The 21,986-nt window shown below is 49.0% G+C and overlaps 4 pseudogenes; 3 read left to right on the top strand and 1 right to left on the bottom strand.

Annotated features, from left to right (window-relative positions):
* Nucleotides 1-217: 217 nt before the first annotated feature.
* LOC113888054 lies at nt 218-1,589 on the bottom strand (annotated as a pseudogene).
* An 8,033-nt stretch (nt 1,590-9,622) lies between these two features.
* On the top strand, nt 9,623-10,242 carry LOC113888053 (annotated as a pseudogene).
* A 5,091-nt stretch (nt 10,243-15,333) lies between these two features.
* Nucleotides 15,334-15,954, top strand: LOC113888052 (annotated as a pseudogene).
* A 5,095-nt stretch (nt 15,955-21,049) lies between these two features.
* LOC113888051 lies at nt 21,050-21,670 on the top strand (annotated as a pseudogene).
* Nucleotides 21,671-21,986: the final 316 nt, after the last annotated feature.

Genomic DNA, 21,986 nt, shown 5'->3' with positions numbered 1-21,986 from the left:
CAAAGCAGTATAGTTCAAAATAAAAGATTTTAAATTAAAATTGGCATAGGTACAATTTCCCCACCAATTTGCGTGTGTCAAGCATTTAGTGAACTTTTCCACTTCAAAAAGTGAAATAGAAAACTGGATACCATATTTAATTAATTACAGAGCCTTCAACTCAGGGACAATATCTCTGCTGACCAGAGCCAGTTGACAGGGGAAATGAATTTGCGGCTCATCTTCTGCTCTGTCTTCTGTTCCTTGATTCAAATTTAAGAATGTTCATTTCACTTTTGGTTTTGTCACTTTTGCCTGTGGGGGTTTGGGCCTGCTGACCCTCCCCACTTGAAGAGGCAGCCTGCTGTTCTGCTTCTTTCTGCTTTAACACTATCCAATCAAATGCATAGTCATATTGGTAATTCAGCTTCCTGAAAAGCATGTGGAACAGCTGCCTCAGGGTACCTGTAATCCGGGGCTTCCTCAAAGGACAGCCCGCGACAGTGCTTTAAGTACATGGCAAATTCTGCAGGAAACCCCTTACATAAAACATCAACAGGTGTGGTCATCTTCATTTCACTAATCTGTTCACATTTTTGCTTCATTGTTGCAGCCTTTAGGCCTTGCCATGGCAGGCTGCCTCTATTAAAATACATCAAAACATGTCCCTATTGATTCCATGTCATCTCGGCGACTCTGTTCAATACCAATATGGGCACTGATACTAGCAAAGGAAGAGTGCCAGTGAGACTTTTACCGGATCTGTAGGGTATGTGTTGCCCTGTTCTGTTGTCTCTGTACTTCTTGGCCAAACCAAAATCAATAAGGAATAACTCCTTCCACTGCTGCCCAGTACCCATTAGGAAGTTTTCTGTTTAATGTCTCTGTGTATAAGATTCTGTGTATTGCACATATTCGATTCTACTGATCATCTGATCAGCTAACATAAGTACAGTTTTCATTGAGAACCTTCTTGAACAGAAATTGAAGAGATCTTCAAGGCTGGGTCCCAGAAGATCCATGACTAGCACATTATAGTCTGTTTCCTGACCATACCACCGTATCTGGGGGATGCCAACCCCACCTTGAAGAATATTATAGAGTTCCTTCTCATATAACAACCGCGGCTGCCTGGTATTCTGCGATTCTAATTTTACTGCCACCTGCTCGTGGTTGGTGAGGTCTATCGCCAAATGAACGTGCCCAAAGGAGCCAGAACCGATCTCCCGTACCAGTTTATATCTCCCTCCGACCAAGGACATCGGCCTTGGTCCACTGCTGCTCGCCATCCTGAGAGGACAAAGATGGGGTTGGGGTTAAGCTCTGACACCTCTAAGGGACGATGGACGCCCCTAGGGCTCGTCCACGGAGCCAAGGTTGTGAAGGCAGGTAGGTTTTGAACAGAAAACGCTGGCTGTTTCTCAGCGTCACAGGGCCCAGAATCGGCCAAGGGGAACCTGACCGCCGCTACTGTCGGGTTTCTTTTCACCAGCCCCACAGACTGTTGAGGGGGTTCTTACCGTTAGCAGGCTGAGCCTCTGGCTTCTGGCTTCCCGTTAACGGCCTCGCCTTCACGGCGACTTCGGGGGCTGGTACAGGGGAGCCGTGAAAGTTATGGCGGCGATACCGCTACCCACCACTGCCGCCGGCTCCCGCCAGGAAGGACCCCTGGTCACTCCGCCGACGCTGCCATCTTGTTACAATGGCTGCAGCCAACACAAAATTGCCCGGGTTCCAGGAAGGCGCTTCGTAGACGCAGAGAACTCTGGGAAGGGAATCACGGGCGCTCTTAGAACGTTCAAGACAGATTATCTGCAGAGCCTTTCAAAGGCATCAGCCTGTCCTAGAAAAACAGATCTACTCCACGTCCCCCATCTACTCATGTCACACATCTGAGCAGCTCTGATGTGGGGTTTCCTCCTCACAACGTCCAGGGGCCCTCTCCTTGCTCCAGCTTGAAGATGACCTCTGGTTTGGGAACTTGGTTCCTGTGAACAGGACACGATACAGGATGGGTCCAGTTAATTGGGTTTAGGCCTTTTCAACCACGCTTTCTATTTGCTCTTCAGGAAAGTAATCCCATTTCCCTGGGAATAGAGTAATAATCACAGAAGTGTAAAAGGACTGAAGTATCTCGGGCAAATCAAAAAGATGACACCATTACACACTTCAGATGCCCCAAAGCATTCAGCAGCTGAGAATGGAAGCAGCGTCTCTGAGGCCCCCTGGCAAGGGGCACAGGGCAGCTGTGCTTACTCACCCACTGCGCACAGTTGGCTGTAGGTCTCCAGTGTCACATCCTGGTACAGGGCACCTCTGTACAGGGTCCACGTGCGGCCACTCCTCCCTGCTCAAGTCCACAGGGACGTCCTCGAACGACCCCTGTTACAATACAGTCCCATTCAGGTGACATGGTCAGCACCGGGGGCTGGATGGAAGAGAAACTAGGAAGTTAGTTGTCTTTAATGATTTTCGTCAATGATATGCTATGCTTATTAATACCTAGTTATACCTAACATTGTGCAGGGTAAAAATATCTAAAGCTGTTAATTTCTCTTATTCATCATGTGTTAAATTCAATCAGTAAATTATTATTCAGAAATTAAGATGAAATTAGCTTTCTAAATCTTCTAGTTCTTTTAGGAAATACCTAGAATTCATTTCTTTCTTTCTTTGGCCAGTGCTGTGTGCTAATTCGCTCAGTCCCTGTCCGACTCTTTGTAACCCCATGAACTGGAGCCCCGCCAGGCTCCTCTGTCCGTGAGATTCTCCAGGCAAGAAAACTGGAGGTGGGTTGCCCTTTCCTTCTCTGGGGGATCTTCTTGACCCGGGATGGAACTCGAGTCTCCAGCATCGGCCGGAGGAATCTTTACCACTAGCGTCACCTGGGAAGGGTATCTGAGACCTCAGCAAAAACACAGTTATGCCTATTTCTCCCACCTGTTTCTCTGAGGCAAGCTAGACTTTTTCTGTCAAGCACCTACAAATTTCTCCAGCCTCTACCCGCTGCCCAATTCCAAAGTCACTTCATGTCTTTTTAGGTGTTTCTTATAATAGCACTCCACTCCCAAGTACAGAAAGCCGTTTCCTAGGACTGTTGTAACAAAGTATCACAAACCGTGTGGCTCAGAACAATAAGAATTCTTGCCTTGCAGTTCTGAGGGCCAGAAGTCTAAAACCAAGGTGTCAACCAGGTCATGCTCTTGTTGAAGGTGCTAGGGAGGGATGTGTTCCATGCCCTCTCCTGGTTCTGGTGGCCTCAGGCATCTCTTGTCCTATAGACGCATCACTCCAATCACACGGTCATCTACTCCTTGTGTGCCTCCACACGGTCTCTCTTGTGTGTTTGTGTGTCTCTGTGTCTGCACTTCCCTTTTTTGTAAGAAAGCCAGGCATATTGGATTAGGGCCCACCTAACGACCTTCGTTCTAGATTGATTACTTCTGGAAAGACCCGACAGGTTCCTGCTGTGAGCTGTGTGCTATGCCGGGATTCGTGGTCTCTGGAGGAGAGGAATTCGATCCAGGGCAAAGAGACGAGGCTTCCCCACTGGAACCTTTTGGGTAACAGAATTTTATTAAAATATAAGAGAGAGAGAGAGAGAGGAGAGAGGAGAGAGAGAAAGCTGCTGACATGGACATCAGAAAGGGGGCAGAAAGAATGCCCCCTTGCTAGTTTCTGGCAAGGTGTTTTATGTCTGTTAGCAAGCTTATTAATCAGATAAGAGATGACACCTCAAGGCTGAGGGAGTTTCACCAGGCCCCTCTCCCACAATATGCATTTTGAGATAGGATGGACCAAGGTGTGTCATCCCCCGGCCATAAAACAATTGACATGAATACTGGTTTCTTGAGCCATTATCAGCCCAAGGGTTGAGAAAAGAAAAAAAAAAAAAAAGTAGTTAGTCTTAGGCAGAAACCATTTGAAGAAAGGCAGGTTCCAAAGCAAATACATGGTTTCATTAACATAGCTTAAGAAAACTTTTCTGTAAGAAAAACATATTGGTTAGCTCAAGGCAGAACTAGGTGTCGTCAACACATATAGAGAAGAAAAAAAAAAAAAAAAAGTCTGCCACTTACAGTTTATTTTCTCCTGCTGCTCTGGGACTTCTGGCCTTCCTCCCTGTTACCATCTCAGGCCCTATTTTTAATTAAGGTCACATTCAGAAATAGTGGGGGTTAGGACGTCAACATATTTTCTTGGATGGACACAATTTTACTCATAACAGAGTCCTCAGGAAGGAGGAAAAGAGAGAACAGGCTCCATCTTGAAAGCAGGACTCCATCTTGGGCCGGACTGTGGACTTTGAGCTGTATGCGCAGTATCTATGGAAACAACATACCAACTGGAAAACCAGGCCCCCTGGATGGAAGAGCCCCAGGGCTTGTACCTAGACTCTCTGTTGCCTGAAAGAATACCCTAATTATCTGTGTAACCGAATAGAATCATAAATTCTATTATGCTTATTGGGGTATGACCTCAGGCCTATTGATAATTGTCCACTGTTAACTACCTAGGCTTAAGGCATATGAATCATGGGTTAACTTTGATTGTATCTTTCTTTTCCTTTGTTCTGAAGAAGGAATTCATAGGGCCTGGACTCCACGTTAGGCCTGTTCATGCTGATCACGCTAGGCTGCCTTTCCAATGGACTCTGAACTCTGTGTTTAGTGCCTATGAAAACAACAACAGAAGGGTAAGACCCCCTCCAGACAGGGGAACCTTGAAGATCGTATCTGGGTTACTCATCACCTAAGAGAAAACATACACTGATCACCCCTTCCTCCAGACAGGCCATAAATTTTTCTGTATCCATCTGAGTGTAACCTCGGGTTTATGATTATGGCTAATTGTTTGACTGTTTGAGCACATGAGCACATAGCACGTGAATGGTGGGATTATTGGGATTGTATTTTCCTTGGTTTATGTAAGTCTCAAGGAATCTGGGGTGGTGGGTTTCAGACACGTACACATGGGGTATAAAAGATTTTCACAAGTGCTGGTCGGGGGTCCTTGGCTAAGAGGAGACTCTGCCTTGGGCCTGCCGGTTGTAATAAACTGCACTCCACTATCTGCATTGTCCTTCTGAGTGAGTTTTGTTTCCCAGAACGTGTGGGTACAACACTTGGTGCATTGGCCAGGAAACTCTTCACTTTGAGGAGACAGTCTCATTTGAGGCCACCCTGAGGCTTTGTGGCTTGAATCTCCTAGAGGGGGGAAGGAGCCTTGCCCCTCTGGAAGAATTCAGCCTTTCAACGCCTGGTTTCTTCGCTTTGGCAGGTAGTGAAGGGCGGCAAGGGAACTGAGTGCTCAGGTGAGAGGAACCCACCCGGCAGGGTGGAAGAGGGGGCCTGATCACCCCCCCTGGGAGGCCACTAGAAGGGGCACGGACCCACAGGGGCCTGGAATAGGCAGGCAGCAGCGATTGCTTGGTACACAGGTCGACGAGCGTGCTACGGTTTAGGAAGGAAATTTGTGAAGGTCATTTAGGAGGTGTGTCCACGCTGTCTCAGGAAAATTATTACCAGCGACCGCCAGGGGATTTTTAGGATAGGAAAACTTTTCCTTGTATGCTCGTATTCTGCCCTCCCCCAGGAGGTGTCCTGTCTGCTTGTGAAATTCTTGACCCCTTGGAATTGTTAGGCTAGAAGGAAGGGGATACATAAGTGAGTATGAATTGCTTTCCTGGAGATGGCCTGGGACATGGGATATTTAACCCATCTGTGTTTTCATCACACCTGATCAAGCCCACCAAGGCAGAATGGACTTTAAGGGAGAACAGTCTTGGATCACGTGGGGTTCTGGTTCGATTGTGCTGACCGGCAGGTGAAGGCACGCTGATCCCCTTCTCCCTCTCTGGCAGGTAAGGCTCTTCTCACCCCAGTTGGGAAGGAGGCAGAATGGCAATTTAAGTGTCATTGAGTGGAACTATCAGAAGTACATAGGGTACTGAGAACTTCGCAGACAGAACAAAAAGGAAAAGTAGAAGAAGGTAAGCAGATGGGAGGAAGTGAATCTAAGGCAACTGTATTGGAGTGCATGATTAAAATTTAAAGAAGGGATTTGAAGGAGACTATGGGGTGAAGATGAAGCCTAACCGCCTCCACATACTCTGTGAGGTCGAATGGGCCCCTATGGGAGTAGGATGGCCACCAGAGAACACCATGAACTTAAAAATAGTGGAAGCAGTCTATACAGTAGTCACAGGAGAGCCAGGACACCTGGATCAATATCCATATATTGACTCATGGCTAGGGTTAGCTCAAGACCCTCCTACTTGGACAAGGCTCTGTATCCAGAAGGGAAAGGGAAAAATATTAATGGCACAAAATTGACTGATGATAAAAAAGGAAATTCTACAGAATTGGACGGGGACGACCTGACCCCTCCCCCATACTGGATAATGACGCGCCTGCCTCCCAGTGCTCCGCCAGGATGGGAGGCCGCCTTAATGCCCGATCCAGGGCCAGGTGAAGTCCTGCAGCAGCCGCTGCTCCTCCGCCAGCTCTCCCCGAGGTCGTAGAGCCGCCACCCTCGGCAGGCTCCTCCAATCCCGGTGACAGACGCCTCTGGCCAACACTTCCAGGATCCAGCTCCAGCCAAACCGCCCAAGCTATACCCGCCTCTCCCGGTGAGTACGGACAAGAAAGGGAGGGAGATGTTGGAATTAAGCAGAGAAGGAAATGGCAACCCACTCCAGTGTTCTTGCCTGGAGAATCCCAGGGATGGGGGAGCCTGGTGGGCTGCCGTCTCTGGGGTCACACAGACTTGGACATGACTGAAGCGACTTAGCAGCACAGCAGCAGCAGCAGCAGCAGCAACAAGGCTAATCGGAGAAGGCAATGGCACCCCACTCCAGTACTCTTGCCTGGAAAATCCCATGGACCGAGGAGCCTGGTAGGCTGTAGTCCATGGGGTCGCTAAGAGTCGGACATGACTGAGCGACTTCACTTTCACTTTTCACTTTCCTGCATTGGAGAAGGAAATGGCAACCCACTCCAGTGTTCTTGCCTGGAGAATCCTAGGGATGGGGGAGCCTGGTGGGCTGCCGTCTATGGGATCACACAGAGTCGGACACGACTGCAGTGACTTAGCAGCGCTCTGCCAGAGAGCCGGAGGGGAACGAAAGAGAACAGACAAGAGATTTACAATGCTAGCTGCTGCTCTGGGAAAGTCTATCTCGGGCCCTCCGGAAAACCTCATCTGCCCCAGGGACAGGAAAGTCCTTCAACCGGTCCCAGCGGAGGCCCCGGGGCCCCATTACAGCCGAACCAGTGTGCCTGGTGCCAAGCTTTTGGCCACTGGAAGAATGAATGCCCTAAGGCAAGGAAGGAAGAGGAAGCTCCCGCAGTTGTGGGGCTTGCTGACCTGGAAATTAAATAGGGCTGCTGGGGCTCAGAGATATCAGGTCCCCAAGAACCCACGGTAGCCTTAAAAGTGGGGGACCAAAACATTGACTTCATGGTGGATACAGGAGCAGAACTGTCGGTAGTAACAAAACCTGTGGCACCACTGTCCAAAAAGACTACCGCTGTAACTGGGGTATCAGGAGAAGAGATGATTAAATCGTTTTGCCAGCCCAGAAAATGTCAGATGGGGGGAGGGGGCACCAAGTGATTCATGAATTCCTCTACATTCCTGAGTGCCCAGTACCCCTGTTGGGAAGCGACTTGCTCTCCAAACTAGGAACACAAGTGACTTTCTCCTCTGAGGAGAGGCCCACCTTCCAGATGGACACTATGACTTACTTGCGCTCTCTCAATACCACCCCAAGATGAGTGGAGGTTGCATGAGCCTCCGAAGGAAGAACCGGTGGGCTGGAAGAGCATGAGAGAGAGCTAACGCAATTATTCCCTGAGGTCTGGGCGGAAGACAACCCCCCTCCCCCCCCCCCCCACCCCAGGCTGGCTAAACATCAAGCACCAGTGATAATAGAACTCAAACCAGGCACCATCCCAGTTAGAAAGTGCCAGTACCCGCTACCAGTAGAGGCCTGGGCCAGCATACTGCCCCACATCAATAGATTGAAGCAGGCATTCTAGTAGAGTGCCAGTCGGCTTGGAATACGCCGATCCTGCCAGTCAAAAAGGAAGGAGGACAGGACTATAGGCCTGTACAAGATCTCAGGCTAGTCCAGACCCTAGTTGGGTCCTATATACTGATGGCACTAGCCTGATAAAACAAGGACAACGGCTGTCAGGTTAGCCAAAGAGAAGGGGCTATCAAGACTGGAAAGGGATGGTGGGAATTGCCAAGTGGCAAATTATTGGTACCGGAGGAGCTGGCACACAATCTGGTAAGTCAAACACACCAAGCGACCCACCTAGGCCATGCTGCCTGCTCACAGGTTAATGCGGCCTCTCGGGTATTCAGACAAAAACCTCTGGATATTTAGCTGAAAGGCACGCTGCCCTTTGAACACCTGGGAGTGGACTTCACTGAAATGAAACCTCACTGACACTACCGTTACCTGCTGGTCATGGTATGTACGTTCTCGGGATGGGTAGAAGCTTTTCCTCCCTGGACTGAAAGAGCATCAGAAGTAGCCCGGTGCCTGCTTAGGGAAATAGTTCCCAGATTTGGACTTCCTACCAGCATTGGTTCAGACAATGACCCAGCTTTTGTAGCTGATTTAGTACAACAAGTAAGCAAAACTTTAAACATCAAATGGAAACTGCACACTGCATATAGGCCCAGAGTTCTGAGATGGTGGAATGAACCAACCGGACATTAAAGAGACTCTCTAAGTGGATCTTAGAGACTGACTGCTCCTGGGTGGACTTGCTCCCGACGGCTCTGCTCAGACTCAGGATGACCCCACGGTCCCAAGGCTATTCTCCATACGAAATTGTGTATGGGAGGCCCCCTCCCATAATAGAACAGGTGTCAACAAATTTGCCTCAGGTAAGGGGGAATAGGATTTCACAGCAGATGGAACTGGGTAAGGTAATAAATCGGGTAACTAAGTTTGTACAAGAAAGGGTGCCGTTCCCCCTTGGGGAACAGATTCATGAGTTTATGCTTGGTGACCAAGTATGGGTCAAAGATTGGAAACATGATTGGCTAGCCCCTTGGTGAAAGGGCCCTTATGTTATTCTAACTACCCTTACTGCAGTTAAGTTGCGGGTATTGTCCCTTGGATCCATCATACGAGGGTGAAGAGAACATACCACGCAGACCCAAAAAAACGCTGAGTGGACTGCACAGAGGGACCCCGCTGACCCTCGAGAGACTATGACCATCCTTAAGAAGAAGGAAAAGAAGATCCTGGATGAGCCCCTTCAGGATGAAGCCACACAATCAACTCCTGCTGCTTGGCCTCATCGACGTGGTTTTGAATTTAACTTCCATTTCAACTCAGGACAATGTTTTCATCTCATGGGCACATTCCTACGTGGACTTCCACAACACTTCCAACTGCTGGGTATGCAGGGCTATGCCTCTGTCAGCGATGGATGGACTTCCTTGGTGGGTGTCACCACTCTGCCAAGAAGATTTTAAACCACTCTGCTCTTTTCTGGGATGACGAAAAGAGACTTTCCTCTCTCTTGTCAATCATAACCTCTCCTTGCTCTCTTGGTGTAAGACCTACAGTCAATAGACTCGGCTCATGGGGTTACATTTGATATAAATGCCAGTGTAACAAAAGCCTAACCTACAACAAGCCCCAGTAAATCTACCTTATTTACATGCTAGGTGGACAAGATCCGTGTTTCAATGGTATGCGTATATTGCTGCCTATTCGTACCCTCTATAGGGACAACAGATATCATGATTAAAGTAGAGGCCTTGACTAATTTCACAAAACGGGCCCTCCTAGATAGAACAAAAGCCATCCAAGCCTTAAATGAAGAGCAAATCCAAATGAGAAAAGCGGTAATTCATAATAGAATGGCTTTGGACATACTCACAGCTGCTCAAGGAGAGACCAGTGCTATAATTAAGGTTGAATGTGGTGTATACATTCCTGACTTATCTGGCAACGTATCGACTGCTTTAGATGACATGAAAAACCAGGTAAAAGCAATGTCAAATGAAAACATTCCTTTCTGGACTTCGGTCCTATCTTGGGTGAAGGGCAATGGGTGGAAAACTATATTTACCACTGTTACAGTTGCCTTGATAGTTTTGCTTTGTGGACCCTGAATTTTACAATGTATAATGAACTTTGTAACCCGAAGGTTGATGTCATTCTCCCAAATTGGCGGTCGGAGAGCCAGGGTGCAATATATCCCTATGAATGATGCTCATAATATGAGTTAAGAGCATCAAGAGGGGGGAATGAAGAAGGAATTCATAGGGCCTGGACTCCATCTTAGGCCTATTCATGCTGATCATGCTCAGCCACCTTTCCAATGGACTCTGAACTCTGTGTTTAGTGCCTGTGAAAACAACAACAGAAGGATAAGACCCCCTCCAGGCAGGGGAACCTTGAAGATCGTATCTGGGTTACTCATCACCTAAGAGAAAACATACACTGATCACCCCTTCCTCCAGACAGGCCATAAATTTTTCTGTATCCATCTGAGTGTAACCTCGGGTTTATTGATTATTGGCTAATTGTTTGACTGTTTGAGCACATGAGCACATAGCACGTGAATGGTGGGATTATTGGGATTGTATTTTCCTTGGTTTATGTAAGTCTCAAGGAATCTGGGGTGGTGGGTTCAGACACGTACACATGGGGTATAAAAGATTTTCACAAGTGCTGGTCGGGGTCCTTGGCTAAGAGGAGACTCTGCCTTGGGCCTGCCGGTGTAATAAACTGCACTCCACTATCTGCATTGTCCTTCTGAGTGAGTTTGTTTCCCAGAACGTGTGGGTACAACACTTGGTGCATTGGCCAGGAAACTCTTCACTTTGAGGAGACAGGTCTCATTTGAGGCCACCCTGAGGCTTTGTGGCTTGAATCTCCTAGAGGGGGGAAGGAGCCTTGCCCCTCTGGAAGAATTCAGCCTTTCAACGCCTGGTTTCTTCGCTTTGGCAGGTAGTGAAGGGCGGCAAGGGAACTGAGTGCTCAGGTGAGGAGGAACCCACCCGGCAGGGTGGAAGAGGGGGCCTGATCACCCCCCCTGGGAGGCACTAGAAGGGGCACGGACCCACAGGGGCCTGGAATAGGCAGGCAGCAGCGATTGCTTGGTACACAGGTCGACGAGCGTGCTACGGTTTAGGAAGGAAATTTGTGAAGGTCATTTAGGAGGTGTGTCCACGCTGTCTCAGGGAAAATTATTACCAGCGACCGCCAGGGGATTTTTAGGATAGGAAACTTTTCCTTGTATGCTCGTATTCTGCCCTCCCCCAGGAGGTGTCCTGTCTGCTGTGAAATTCTTGACCCCTTGGAATTGTTAGGCTAGAAGGAAGGGGATACATAAGTGAGTATGAATTGGCTTTCCTGGAGATGGCCTGGGACATGGGATATTTAACCCATCTGTGTTTTCATCCACACCTGATCAAGCCCACCAAGGCAGAATGGACTTTAAGGGAGAAACAGTCTTGGATCACGTGGGGTTCTGGTTCGATTGTGCTGACCGGCAGGTGAAGGCACGCTGATCCCCCTTCTCCCTCTCTGGCAGGTAAGGCTCTTCTCACCCCAGTTGGGAAGGAGGCAGAATGGCAATTTAAGTGTCATTGAGTGGAACTATCAGAAGTACATAGGGTACTGAGAACTTCGCAGACAGAACAAAAAGGAAAAGTAGAAGAAGGTAAGCAAGATGGGAGGAAGTGAATCTAAGGCAACTGTATTGGAGTGCATGATTAAAATTTAAAGAAGGGATTTGAAGGAGACTATGGGGTGAAGATGAAGCCTAACCGCCTCCACATACTCTGTGAGGTCGAATGGGCCCCTATGGGAGTAGGATGGCCACCAGAGAACACCATGAACTTAAAAATAGTGGAAGCAGTCTATACAGTAGTCACAGGAGAGCCAGGACACCTGGATCAATATCCATATATTGACTCATGGCTAGGGTTAGCTCAAGACCCTCCTACTTGGACAAGGCTCTGTATCCAGAAGGGAAAGGGAAAAATATTAATGGCACAAAAATTGACTGATGATAAAAAAGGAAATTCTACAGAATTTGGACGGGGACGACCTGACCCCTCCCCCATACTGGATAATGACGCGCCTGCCTCCCAGTGCTCCGCCAGGATGGGAGGCCGCCTTAATGCCCGATCCAGGGCCAGGTGAAGTCCTGCAGCAGCCGCTGCTCCTCCGCCAGCTCTCCCCGAGGTCGTAGAGCCGCCACCTCGGCAGGCTCCTCCAATCCCGGTGACAGACGCCTCTGGCCAACACTTCCAGGATCCAGCTCCAGCCAAACCGCCCAAGCTATACCCGCCTCTCCCGGTGAGTACGGACAAGAAAGGGAGGGAGATGTTGGAATTAAGCAGAGAAGGAAATGGCAACCCACTCCAGTGTTCTTGCCTGGAGAATCCCAGGGATGGGGGAGCCTGGTGGGCTGCCGTCTCTGGGGTCACACAGACTTGGACATGACTGAAGCGACTTAGCAGCAGCAGCAGCAGCAGCAGCAGCAACAAGGCTAATCGGAGAAGGCAATGGCACCCCACTCCAGTACTCTTGCCTGGAAAATCCCATGGACCGAGGAGCCTGGTAGGCTGTAGTCCATGGGGTCGCTAAGAGTCGGACATGACTGAGCGACTTCACTTTCACTTTTCACTTTCCTGCATTGGAGAAGGAAATGGCAACCCACTCCAGTGTTCTTGCCTGGAGAATCCTAGGGATGGGGGAGCCTGGTGGGCTGCCGTCTATGGGATCACACAGAGTCGGACACGACTGCAGTGACTTAGCAGCGCTCTGCCAGAGAGCCGGAGGGAACGAAAGAGAACAGACAAGAGATTTACAATGCTAGCTGCTGCTCTGGGAAAGTCTATCTCGGGCCCTCCGGAAAACCTCATCTGCCCCAGGGACAGGAAAGTCCTTCAACCGGTCCCAGCGGAGGCCCCGGGCCCCATTACAGCCGAACCAGTGTGCCTGGTGCCAAGCTTTTGGCCACTGGAAGAATGAATGCCCTAAGGCAAGGAAGGAAGAGGAAGCTCCCGCAGTTGTGGGGCTTGCTGACCTGGAAATTAAATAGGGCTGCTGGGGCTCAGAGATATCAGGTCCCCAAGAACCCACGGTAGCCTTAAAAGTGGGGGACCAAAACATTGACTTCATGGTGGATACAGGAGCAGAACTGTCGGTAGTAACAAAACCTGTGGCACCACTGTCCAAAAAGACTACCGCTGTAACTGGGGTATCAGGAGAAGAGATGATTAAATCGTTTTGCCAGCCCAGAAAATGTCAGATGGGGGGAGGGGGCACCAAGTGATTCATGAATTCCTCTACATTCCTGAGTGCCCAGTACCCCTGTTGGGAAGCGACTTGCTCTCCAAACTAGGAACACAAGTGACTTTCTCCTCTGAGGAGAGGCCCACCTTCCAGATGGACACTATGACTTACTTGCGCTCTCTCAATACCACCCCAAGATGAGTGGAGGTTGCATGAGCCTCCGAAGGAAGAACCGGGTGGGCTGGAAGAGCATGAGAGAGAGCTAACGCAATTATTCCCTGAGGTCTGGGCGGAAGACAACCCCCCTCCCCCCCCCCCCCACCCCAGGCTGGCTAAACATCAAGCACCAGTGATAATAGAACTCAAACCAGGCACCATCCCAGTTAGAAAGTGCCAGTACCCGCTACCAGTAGAGGCCTGGGCCAGCATACTGCCCCACATCAATAGATTGAAGCAGGCATTCTAGTAGAGTGCCAGTCGGCTTGGAATACGCCGATCCTGCCAGTCAAAAAGGAAGGAGGACAGGACTATAGGCCTGTACAAGATCTCAGGCTAGTCCAGACCCTAGTTGGGTCCTATATACTGATGGCACTAGCCTGATAAAACAAGGACAACGGCTGTCAGGTTAGCCAAAGAGGAAGGGGCTATCAAGACTGGAAAGGGATGGTGGGAATTGCCAAGTGGCAAATTATTGGTACCGGAGGAGCTGGCACACAATCTGGTAAGTCAAACACACCAAGCGACCCACCTAGGCCATGCTGCCTGCTCACAGGTTAATGCGGCCTCTCGGGTATTCAGACAAAAACCTCTGGATATTTAGCTGAAAGGCACGCTGCCCTTTGAACACCTGGGAGTGGACTTCACTGAAATGAAACCTCACTGACACTACCGTTACCTGCTGGTCATGGTATGTACGTTCTCGGGATGGGTAGAAGCTTTTCCTCCCTGGACTGAAAGAGCATCAGAAGTAGCCCGGTGCCTGCTTAGGGAAATAGTTCCCAGATTTGGACTTCCTACCAGCATTGGTTCAGACAATGACCCAGCTTTTGTAGCTGATTTAGTACAACAAGTAAGCAAAACTTTAAACATCAAATGGAAACTGCACACTGCATATAGGCCCAGAGTTCTGAGATGGTGGAATGAACCAACCGGACATTAAAGAGACTCTCTAAGTGGATCTTAGAGACTGACTGCTCCTGGGTGGACTTGCTCCCGACGGCTCTGCTCAGACTCAGGATGACCCCACGGTCCCAAGGCTATTCTCCATACGAAATTGTGTATGGGAGGCCCCCTCCCATAATAGAACAGGTGTCAACAAATTTGCCTCAGGTAAGGGGGAATAGGATTTCACAGCAGATGGAACTGGGTAAGGTAATAAATCGGGTAACTAAGTTTGTACAAGAAAGGGTGCCGTTCCCCCTTGGGGAACAGATTCATGAGTTTATGCTTGGTGACCAAGTATGGGTCAAAGATTGGAAACATGATTGGCTAGCCCCTTGGTGAAAGGGCCCTTATGTTATTCTAACTACCCTTACTGCAGTTAAAGTTGCGGGTATTGTCCCTTGGATCCATCATACGAGGGTGAAGAGAACATACCACGCAGACCCAAAAAAACGCTGAGTGGACTGCACAGAGGGACCCCGCTGACCCTCGAGAGACTATGACCATCCTTAAGAAGAAGGAAAAGAAGATCCTGGATGAGCCCCTTCAGGATGAAGCCACACAATCAACTCCTGCTGCTTGGCCTCATCGACGTGGTTTTGAATTTAACTTCCATTTCAACTCAGGACAATGTTTTCATCTCATGGGCACATTCCTACGTGGACTTCCACAACACTTCCAACTGCTGGGTATGCAGGGCTATGCCTCTGTCAGCGATGGATGGACTTCCTTGGTGGGTGTCACCACTCTGCCAAGAAGATTTTAAACCACTCTGCTCTTTTCTGGGATGACGAAAAGAGACTTTCCTCTCTCTTGTCAATCATAACCTCTCCTTGCTCTCTTGGTGTAAGACCTACAGTCAATAGACTCGGCTCATGGGGTTACATTTGATATAAATGCCAGTGTAACAAAAGCCTAACCTACAACAAGCCCCAGTAAATCTACCTTATTTACATGCTAGGTGGACAAGATCCGTGTTTCAATGGTATGCGTATATTGCTGCCTTATTCGTACCCTCTATAGGGACAACAGATATCATGATTAAAGTAGAGGCCTTGACTAATTTCACAAAACGGGCCCTCCTAGATAGAACAAAAGCCATCCAAGCCTTAAATGAAGAGCAAATCCAAATGAGAAAAGCGGTAATTCATAATAGAATGGCTTTGGACATACTCACAGCTGCTCAAGGAGAGACCAGTGCTATAATTAAGGTTGAATGTGGTGTATACATTCCTGACTTATCTGGCAACGTATCGACTGCTTTAGATGACATGAAAAACCAGGTAAAAGCAATGTCAAATGAAAACATTCCTTTCTGGACTTCGGTCCTATCTTGGGTGAAGGGCAATGGGTGGAAAACTATATTTACCACTGTTACAGTTGCCTTGATAGTTTTGCTTTGTGGACCCTGAATTTTACAATGTATAATGAACTTTGTAACCCGAAGGTTGATGTCATTCTCCCAAATTGGCGGTCGGAGAGCCAGGGTGCAATATATCCCTATGAATGATGCTCATAATATGAGTTAAGAGCATCAAGAGGGGGGAATGAAGAAGGAATTCATAGGGCCTGGACTCCATCTTAGGCCTATTCATGCTGATCATGCTCAGCCACCTTTCCAATGGACTCTGAACTCTGTGTTTAGTGCCTGTGAAAACAACAACAGAAGGATAAGACCCCCTCCAGGCAGGGGAACCTTGAAGATCGTATCTGGGTTACTCATCACCTAAGAGAAAACATACACTGATCACCCCTTCCTCCAGACAGGCCATAAATTTTTCTGTATCCATCTGAGTGTAACCTCGGGTTTATTGATTATTGGCTAATTGTTTGACTGTTTGAGCACATGAGCACATAGCACGTGAATGGTGGGATTATTGGGATTGTATTTTCCTTGGTTTATGTAAGTCTCAAGGAATCTGGGGTGGTGGGTTCAGACACGTACACATGGGGTATAAAAGATTTTCACAAGTGCTGGTCGGGGTCCTTGGCTAAGAGGAGACTCTGCCTTGGGCCTGCCGGTGTAATAAACTGCACTCCACTATCTGCATTGTCCTTCTGAGTGAGTTTGTTTCCCAGAACGTGTGGGTACAACACTTGGTGCATTGGCCAGGAAACTCTTCACTTTGAGGAGACAGGTCTCATTTGAGGCCACCCTGAGGCTTTGTGGCTTGAATCTCCTAGAGGGGGGAAGGAGCCTTGCCCCTCTGGAAGAATTCAGCCTTTCAACGCCTGGTTTCTTCGCTTTGGCAGGTAGTGAAGGGCGGCAAGGGAACTGAGTGCTCAGGTGAGGAGGAACCCACCCGGCAGGGTGGAAGAGGGGGCCTGATCACCCCCCCTGGGAGGCACTAGAAGGGGCACGGACCCACAGGGGCCTGGAATAGGCAGGCAGCAGCGATTGCTTGGTACACAGGTCGACGAGCGTGCTACGGTTTAGGAAGGAAATTTGTGAAGGTCATTTAGGAGGTGTGTCCACGCTGTCTCAGGGAAAATTATTACCAGCGACCGCCAGGGGATTTTTAGGATAGGAAACTTTTCCTTGTATGCTCGTATTCTGCCCTCCCCCAGGAGGTGTCCTGTCTGCTGTGAAATTCTTGACCCCTTGGAATTGTTAGGCTAGAAGGAAGGGGATACATAAGTGAGTATGAATTGGCTTTCCTGGAGATGGCCTGGGACATGGGATATTTAACCCATCTGTGTTTTCATCCACACCTGATCAAGCCCACCAAGGCAGAATGGACTTTAAGGGAGAAACAGTCTTGGATCACGTGGGGTTCTGGTTCGATTGTGCTGACCGGCAGGTGAAGGCACGCTGATCCCCCTTCTCCCTCTCTGGCAGGTAAGGCTCTTCTCACCCCAGTTGGGAAGGAGGCAGAATGGCAATTTAAGTGTCATTGAGTGGAACTATCAGAAGTACATAGGGTACTGAGAACTTCGCAGACAGAACAAAAAGGAAAAGTAGAAGAAGGTAAGCAAGATGGGAGGAAGTGAATCTAAGGCAACTGTATTGGAGTGCATGATTAAAATTTAAAGAAGGGATTTGAAGGAGACTATGGGGTGAAGATGAAGCCTAACCGCCTCCACATACTCTGTGAGGTCGAATGGGCCCCTATGGGAGTAGGATGGCCACCAGAGAACACCATGAACTTAAAAATAGTGGAAGCAGTCTATACAGTAGTCACAGGAGAGCCAGGACACCTGGATCAATATCCATATATTGACTCATGGCTAGGGTTAGCTCAAGACCCTCCTACTTGGACAAGGCTCTGTATCCAGAAGGGAAAGGGAAAAATATTAATGGCACAAAAATTGACTGATGATAAAAAAGGAAATTCTACAGAATTTGGACGGGGACGACCTGACCCCTCCCCCATACTGGATAATGACGCGCCTGCCTCCCAGTGCTCCGCCAGGATGGGAGGCCGCCTTAATGCCCGATCCAGGGCCAGGTGAAGTCCTGCAGCAGCCGCTGCTCCTCCGCCAGCTCTCCCCGAGGTCGTAGAGCCGCCACCTCGGCAGGCTCCTCCAATCCCGGTGACAGACGCCTCTGGCCAACACTTCCAGGATCCAGCTCCAGCCAAACCGCCCAAGCTATACCCGCCTCTCCCGGTGAGTACGGACAAGAAAGGGAGGGAGATGTTGGAATTAAGCAGAGAAGGAAATGGCAACCCACTCCAGTGTTCTTGCCTGGAGAATCCCAGGGATGGGGGAGCCTGGTGGGCTGCCGTCTCTGGGGTCACACAGACTTGGACATGACTGAAGCGACTTAGCAGCAGCAGCAGCAGCAGCAGCAGCAACAAGGCTAATCGGAGAAGGCAATGGCACCCCACTCCAGTACTCTTGCCTGGAAAATCCCATGGACCGAGGAGCCTGGTAGGCTGTAGTCCATGGGGTCGCTAAGAGTCGGACATGACTGAGCGACTTCACTTTCACTTTTCACTTTCCTGCATTGGAGAAGGAAATGGCAACCCACTCCAGTGTTCTTGCCTGGAGAATCCTAGGGATGGGGGAGCCTGGTGGGCTGCCGTCTATGGGATCACACAGAGTCGGACACGACTGCAGTGACTTAGCAGCGCTCTGCCAGAGAGCCGGAGGGAACGAAAGAGAACAGACAAGAGATTTACAATGCTAGCTGCTGCTCTGGGAAAGTCTATCTCGGGCCCTCCGGAAAACCTCATCTGCCCCAGGGACAGGAAAGTCCTTCAACCGGTCCCAGCGGAGGCCCCGGGCCCCATTACAGCCGAACCAGTGTGCCTGGTGCCAAGCTTTTGGCCACTGGAAGAATGAATGCCCTAAGGCAAGGAAGGAAGAGGAAGCTCCCGCAGTTGTGGGGCTTGCTGACCTGGAAATTAAATAGGGCTGCTGGGGCTCAGAGATATCAGGTCCCCAAGAACCCACGGTAGCCTTAAAAGTGGGGGACCAAAACATTGACTTCATGGTGGATACAGGAGCAGAACTGTCGGTAGTAACAAAACCTGTGGCACCACTGTCCAAAAGACTACCGCTGTAACTGGGGTATCAGGAGAAGAGATGATTAAATCGTTTTGCCAGCCCAGAAAATGTCAGATGGGGGGAGGGGGCACCAAGTGATTCATGAATTCCTCTACATTCCTGAGTGCCCAGTACCCCTGTTGGGAAGCGACTTGCTCTCCAAACTAGGAACACAAGTGACTTTCTCCTCTGAGGAGAGGCCCACCTTCCAGATGGACACTATGACTTACTTGCGCTCTCTCAATACCACCCCAAGATGAGTGGAGGTTGCATGAGCCTCCGAAGGAAGAACCGGGTGGGCTGGAAGAGCATGAGAGAGAGCTAACGCAATTATTCCCTGAGGTCTGGGCGGAAGACAACCCCCCTCCCCCCCCCCCCCCCCCCACCCCAGGCTGGCTAAACATCAAGCACCAGTGATAATAGAACTCAAACCAGGCACCATCCCAGTTAGAAAGTGCCAGTACCCGCTACCAGTAGAGGCCTGGGCCAGCATACTGCCCCACATCAATAGATTGAAGCAGGCATTCTAGTAGAGTGCCAGTCGGCTTGGAATACGCCGATCCTGCCAGTCAAAAAGGAAGGAGGACAGGACTATAGGCCTGTACAAGATCTCAGGCTAGTCCAGACCCTAGTTGGGTCCTATATACTGATGGCACTAGCCTGATAAAACAAGGACAACGGCTGTCAGGTTAGCCAAAGAGGAAGGGGCTATCAAGACTGGAAAGGGATGGTGGGAATTGCCAAGTGGCAAATTATTGGTACCGGAGGAGCTGGCACACAATCTGGTAAGTCAAACACACCAAGCGACCCACCTAGGCCATGCTGCCTGCTCACAGGTTAATGCGGCCTCTCGGGTATTCAGACAAAAACCTCTGGATATTTAGCTGAAAGGCACGCTGCCCTTTGAACACCTGGGAGTGGACTTCACTGAAATGAAACCTCACTGACACTACCGTTACCTGCTGGTCATGGTATGTACGTTCTCGGGATGGGTAGAAGCTTTTCCTCCCTGGACTGAAAGAGCATCAGAAGTAGCCCGGTGCCTGCTTAGGGAAATAGTTCCCAGATTTGGACTTCCTACCAGCATTGGTTCAGACAATGACCCAGCTTTTGTAGCTGATTTAGTACAACAAGTAAGCAAAACTTTAAACATCAAATGGAAACTGCACACTGCATATAGGCCCAGAGTTCTGAGATGGTGGAATGAACCAACCGGACATTAAAGAGACTCTCTAAGTGGATCTTAGAGACTGACTGCTCCTGGGTGGACTTGCTCCCGACGGCTCTGCTCAGACTCAGGATGACCCCACGGTCCCAAGGCTATTCTCCATACGAAATTGTGTATGGGAGGCCCCCTCCCATAATAGAACAGGTGTCAACAAATTTGCCTCAGGTAAGGGGGAATAGGATTTCACAGCAGATGGAACTGGGTAAGGTAATAAATCGGGTAACTAAGTTTGTACAAGAAAGGGTGCCGTTCCCCCTTGGGGAACAGATTCATGAGTTTATGCTTGGTGACCAAGTATGGGTCAAAGATTGGAAACATGATTGGCTAGCCCCTTGGTGAAAGGGCCCTTATGTTATTCTAACTACCCTTACTGCAGTTAAAGTTGCGGGTATTGTCCCTTGGATCCATCATACGAGGGTGAAGAGAACATACCACGCAGACCCAAAAAAACGCTGAGTGGACTGCACAGAGGGACCCCGCTGACCCTCGAGAGACTATGACCATCCTTAAGAAGAAGGAAAAGAAGATCCTGGATGAGCCCCTTCAGGATGAAGCCACACAATCAACTCCTGCTGCTTGGCCTCATCGACGTGGTTTTGAATTTAACTTCCATTTCAACTCAGGACAATGTTTTCATCTCATGGGCACATTCCTACGTGGACTTCCACAACACTTCCAACTGCTGGGTATGCAGGGCTATGCCTCTGTCAGCGATGGATGGACTTCCTTGGTGGGTGTCACCACTCTGCCAAGAAGATTTTAAACCACTCTGCTCTTTTCTGGGATGACGAAAAGAGACTTTCCTCTCTCTTGTCAATCATAACCTCTCCTTGCTCTCTTGGTGTAAGACCTACAGTCAATAGACTCGGCTCATGGGGTTACATTTGATATAAATGCCAGTGTAACAAAAGCCTAACCTACAACAAGCCCCAGTAAATCTACCTTATTTACATGCTAGGTGGACAAGATCCGTGTTTCAATGGTATGCGTATATTGCTGCCTTATTCGTACCCTCTATAGGGACAACAGATATCATGATTAAAGTAGAGGCCTTGACTAATTTCACAAAACGGGCCCTCCTAGATAGAACAAAAGCCATCCAAGCCTTAAATGAAGAGCAAATCCAAATGAGAAAAGCGGTAATTCATAATAGAATGGCTTTGGACATACTCACAGCTGCTCAAGGAGAGACCAGTGCTATAATTAAGGTTGAATGTGGTGTATACATTCCTGACTTATCTGGCAACGTATCGACTGCTTTAGATGACATGAAAAACCAGGTAAAAGCAATGTCAAATGAAAACATTCCTTTCTGGACTTCGGTCCTATCTTGGGTGAAGGGCAATGGGTGGAAAACTATATTTACCACTGTTACAGTTGCCTTGATAGTTTTGCTTTGTGGACCCTGAATTTTACAATGTATAATGAACTTTGTAACCCGAAGGTTGATGTCATTCTCCCAAATTGGCGGTCGGAGAGCCAGGGTGCAATATATCCCTATGAATGATGCTCATAATATGAGTTAAGAGCATCAAGAGGGGGGAATGAAGAAGGAATTCATAGGGCCTGGACTCCATCTTAGGCCTATTCATGCTGATCATGCTCAGCCACCTTTCCAATGGACTCTGAACTCTGTGTTTAGTGCCTGTGAAAACAACAACAGAAGGATAAGACCCCCTCCAGGCAGGGGAACCTTGAAGATCGTATCTGGGTTACTCATCACCTAAGAGAAAACATACACTGATCACCCCTTCCTCCAGACAGGCCATAAATTTTTCTGTATCCATCTGAGTGTAACCTCGGGTTTATTGATTATTGGCTAATTGTTTGACTGTTTGAGCA

Source organism: Bos indicus x Bos taurus, chromosome X (assembly GCF_003369695.1).
Source record: "Bos indicus x Bos taurus breed Angus x Brahman F1 hybrid chromosome X, Bos_hybrid_MaternalHap_v2.0, whole genome shotgun sequence".
NCBI lineage: Eukaryota > Metazoa > Chordata > Mammalia > Artiodactyla > Bovidae > Bos > Bos indicus x Bos taurus.
This window is presented reverse-complemented; position numbering and strand designations above follow the sequence as displayed.